The sequence below is a fragment of the Otolemur garnettii genome, unplaced genomic scaffold (genome assembly GCF_000181295.1).
Source record: "Otolemur garnettii isolate 467f Iridium unplaced genomic scaffold, OtoGar3 scaffold00271, whole genome shotgun sequence".
Lineage (NCBI taxonomy): Eukaryota > Metazoa > Chordata > Mammalia > Primates > Galagidae > Otolemur > Otolemur garnettii.
The window spans coordinates 359,005-364,252 of NW_003852666.1; positions in this window are offsets into that span (position 1 = coordinate 359,005).

The following is a 5,248-nucleotide window of genomic DNA, read 5'->3' on the forward strand; positions in this document are numbered from 1 at the left end:
AGCCTAAATCTCAGGCACTTAAAACCTAAAAGGTTTTGCTTCTCTTCGGTCCTGTGTAAATGACCGCGGCAATATTCCAGGTGGGCCAGCTCGTCTTCCCTCTGAGACCCAGGCTGATGAAGCATCCTGTATTTGAAGCAGGTTGCCTTGGCAAAGGAGAAGAGAATGCACTACAGTGTTACACCAGCAAATTTTATTTTCTGACCTTGGAAACTCATTGACCAGGGCCACAGGGCCACATCTAACGGGTCACTTGAGGAAATGCTAATGTACTATCTGCACAGAGGAAGAGGAATGAAAATATATTTGGTGAAATACCAAGTCTACTTATTATCAAATCAGGCAGATTTTTCTCTCTTCATTCTTCATTATTCTTCTGCAACACCTGATGATACTGACTTATCCCTATGTACAACCAATGGGGTGCTGTCTGAATCCAGCTTTGAGTGTTTTGCCAATACTTCAAACTCAGAATATACAAATGTAAATTCATCGTCGCCATCTGCCTTCCTGACTCTTCCTGGTTAATTTCTCTCTTTTATTTCTACACCCTATTTCTGTTAATGGTACTACTATTTTCCCCATAACTAAATTTTGAAACCTTATGTATTTTTGATTTCCCTCCCTGTGGTCATTTTTTCCTATCTGATCAGTTGCCAACTCCTATCTTTTTCCATTTCCCCAGTATTTCCTGAATCTGTTTCTTTTCTCAATGACACCTGAAATAGGAGCCATCAAGAAGGTGTCATTTTAGCTGCTTTTATCCAGACCTCCACGACTCTGCAATGTGCTTGTGACTCAGAGTTCTAACCAGGTCATTACTGCATCAAAAAATTCAAATCCTTCCTTTTTCTCAGAAGATAAAGTTGAGATTCAGCATCTAGTTTTGTTCTATCCTTCTGGTATTTTCTCTCAGTTTTTCCTGTAAGTTCCAGACCGGATTTCACTTCTTACATGTTGTCATTTTTGATCACATTAGCTACACATGAATTCTCTGTCTTTTGTAAGACCCTGACGCTTTTTAAATTTCATGATGCTTATCATACATCATAGTATGCCTATTGTTTACTCCTTGCTTATATTATGGTTTCTTTTTTACATATCTTAACCTTAGTATTAGACTTTATTTCTTTGTCTGAAATTAGATGCTAGATTGGCAGCTGCTCTACGCACCTTAATTTTCTTCCTGGATACCACTTCTATGGCATATTACATTGTACAATGTGTGGGATATTTATTGCTGAATAAGTGATCACCAATTTTCTTCTTTTCTCTAAACAATGGTGGTGACTTGCCCTGAGCTCTCCACAATCTTTCTCTTCATCTTCCCTTGAGCTCACTGGCATGTTCTTCTACATGACTGGCTGGGTTTAGGAGTTTAATCTGAATCTGTAGAATGGTGGTTTTGTCTAAATGAAGTTAATTGGCTCATGCAGAGATTGAATCCACAACCTTGGCCTCATTAGCACCTTGCTCCAATCAGTTGGGTTCTCTGGACTGATGCTATGCAGTATCCACAAAAAACATAAATATAGATATGTTTTAAAAAGGATCATGCTTTTCCCTGTGTACGATGGCAGAGATGAAAATTAGCTGCCCATCAAGCTGGAACGAAAGGTTTAAATTGAATAGCAGAATCAAGAAATACAATTTTGAATGAATGAACAAATGAATTTAATTGGGTCAGAAGAGGCTATTTAAAAGCAACCAAGCAGACTGAGCCTTTGAAATACTAAGAAAGATAATTTCACGTGATATTTTGCCCCTTGTAGACTTCTTAAAAATGTCAGACAACTACTCAGTGGGGCCTCCAAAATTGTGAAGACACACACCTAAATGCCAAAAGTGGTCCAGCACAGCAGGAAGCTTCTCCAAAGCCCTCACTTGCCAACTGTTTGTTGGACCAAACTTGAAAGCAGGAGCAACTTGGTTGTGTTGGGTCAGGGCCAATCTTGAGCCACACCGTCAAGAGCAGTTTTGATGGGGTTCTTTGTGATAGTTACATGGCAGTGCTTTAAAGTTAAGTGCTCTGGGTTGGAAATGGTATCTGAAGGAGAGAGAGCCAGGGCTGACTGGTCTATAAATTGTTCTATCCACAGCAGACAGCCCAGGGCAGTTGAAGGGGCAGATCACAACTTAACTCCAAAATTAGAAGGTAGGAGTTCATAAGGGATCAGGCACCTGGGGTCTAATGAAATGGATTTTTAAAAACCCTGTTATTCTTCACTTGCCTACAAAGTATTTAAAACTGTATTAATAGTGTAGCTTCCTGAAAAGAGCTCATTAACTCTTATCTCGCATTAGAAGTTTAAATATTTCTCCTAGATACATTAGCTTGTTTATGTCTATGCCACCTTGTTATAGATTTAGAATGGACTTTGGAATACATGACTAACTTTGAGGCAGTACTAATTTTGCTTTCGGACAATAAATGCCAATTTTCCCTCATGTACTTGAAATATCGAGAATTGATGTGTTTGAAGTAATTTTGTTCTGAATGTGGAGCTCTGAGGGCAACATCACTATCTCTGAAGTGTCAGCTTGTGTATTTGAGGCCTTTTTAACAAGTCTAAGAGGTTGTGATGGGGAAATGTTCATTAAGCCCAGGCCCGAGGGGGAAAGGTCAGTCCAGGTTACTCAGAGAAAGTGTTTAAAAGGGATCATGCAATCTTAATGAAATGAGAATAATTGGCAGGCAGCATTTTTAAAAAGAAAGGTGACGTTTTGGAGAAAATTTTGAAATACAGCAAGGAAGGTGAATGTCTTTCCTTGTTTCTAGATTAACCAAAGAACCGTTGGGTTAATCAAATATAATTTCTTTTTTATTAGTTTACTTTTCCTGATTATGAAAGAAATCAATGTATATTGTAGGAAAATGATAAGTTCCTAGTATATTTTCAAATGAAGTGCTGGAATACATTTAAAAAGAAAATGGAATCAGTTGAAAGTTAATGAATTTTACCGTATCCTTTATGCTAAATGCATTCAAAGAGTATCAGGAAGAAAGCTTGTGCCTCAAAGAAAGAAAGAAAGAAAGAAATCAAAATTTGACCAGGACAGACATCAGCAGACAAATCTCTGCTGGCTGGTATTGACTCAATTTTAGAGACGTGGGGAGTAACAACCACAGGCAGCTGGGTGTGAGAACGAATTTGTGGGCATCAGCTTTCTGTCTTCATGTGATTCTGACAGGAGCCTCTTTCTTTTTCGATTGCTCTGGACGACTCTCTCTAGGCAGAAGGCAAGTGGAGTGCTGAGCTCGCTGGCAGCAGTGGCCCCTGCTAAGAGACCGCAGAGTCATCCACTTTGTGAGCACTTCAGTGTTCACTTTCAAAAGAACCAAACAGTCATTGCCTTTACAGCAGGCCTGATGCTCTATAACCGCAAAACAGTATGCTTTCCTTCTGAGCGGTGCTGGGATGGGCCAATTTTATTTTTAAATCTACCCAGTGGACGAGGTGCTTCAAGAAGAAAGAAAGCATGTTCTGTCTGAAAGACTCTTGCAGAGATTTAATAAACACATCTAGAAACGAACGGTCTACATAGCAGCGGAATGTGATGAACACAATTCATTTCCATTGAACTCTATAAATAGTAGGGAGTCTTGTAAAGAGCTAAGGGGTCAGATGGAGCGAGGGCTTTTAAAATGCTTTGTGTTTAGAACTGGTAGATAGTTTGCTGCTGTCTTTCCGGGTGACACGTCACCTAATTATGAGTTTATTGAGACTGAAATGATTTTCAGTCCTAAAAGGGTTTAGATTAAAAGGCTCTGCCTGACTAGTTATTTTTCACTGAAAATAGGGAGGTCTTTATCTTTAGTTTTCTTTGCACTCACTTTGAAATAGCAGCAAGACTCTGCTAATATACCTGGGTTTTCAGTGAGATGTTTTGGCTCAATATCAGAAGAGTAAGACAAAATAAGAATAATAGTTCTGTGGGTAATAAGTGCCAATGAACCAGTTTATTAGCTCATTAATGTTGCTTAAGAGAGTGTCGGGAGTGGATTGTTCTTGTGACTTTAATGGTAATTCATCTTTAAGGCACTTTCCATTACTGAAACTATGACTTCTTTGTTTTGAGATCACAACAAAACCAAACTACACAGGTGCAACGTAGTATGCAGTGAGATCTGCTTTATCTCACAAACAAAAGGAGTGTCAGAATGTTTTCTCTTTCCCTTTCAGTAGCTTTGGTAAGTATTTGCAAGTTTGAAATAAAACATTGTCATGATAAAGTAGGAATGATTTATATGACGAAAATGTTTGTTCTGCGGTAATCATGTTAACGAGAATTCCACATACTCAGAAACTCTTGAACTAGGTGTCAGGTCCAGCTACAGACTAAATGTCTTTCAAACTGTCTTGGAATAGAGTCAGCCCTTCATAGTTGTGGGTTTTGCATCTATAAAGTCAACTAAACTTGGATCAAAAATATTTCAAAAAAATAAAAAGGATGGTTGCATCTGTGCTGGACATGTACAGATTTTTTACTTGTCATTATTCCCCAAACAAGGCAGTATAGCAACTGTTTACAGAGCATTTACCTTGTCTTAGGGATTATTAGTAATCTAGAGATGATTTAAATTATATAGGAGGGTGTGTGTAAGTTAAATGTGAATACTACATCATTCTATGTAGAGATTCAAACGTTCATAAATTTAGTTATCCTTGGTGGGGGCGTGGTTCTGGAATCAATCCGCAGTGGATACTGTAAGGATGACTTTGTACCTTAAGAAAGTGGGCCTGATGTGGTTGATGATTCACCCTTCTAAATAAATGTTGAGGTAATATTGTCACTTGATCTGGGAACCAAAATTCCCAGCATGTAGCTGGGTTGTAATCAATTTCCTGCTCTTTGTATTAAGGAAGAGGCTTTGCTGTTTGTTTACCTAAGTGCTTGGTCTCTTGTTTATAGAAGGCCAACTTTTTAACTAGCTAGAATTTATTTGGCTGAAAAACCATGAGTGGTACATCATGAATCATCTGGTATGGAGCAAGCAAGATCACTGGAGTCGAATGATGAGTTCCCAGATTGATTTTTATCAGTGTAGTAATAGGGCATAACTTCAGACTGATAAACATAAATAGGCATTCAAAGCGACACAGACAAAAACAAATAAGCACCCGTATAAAACAGAGAGCAAGCAGGAGTGAGTTAGATGTGGCCCTGTGGCCCTGGTCAATGAGTTTCCAAGGTCAGAAAATAAAATTTGCTGGTGTAACACTGTAGTGCATTCTCTTCTCCTTTG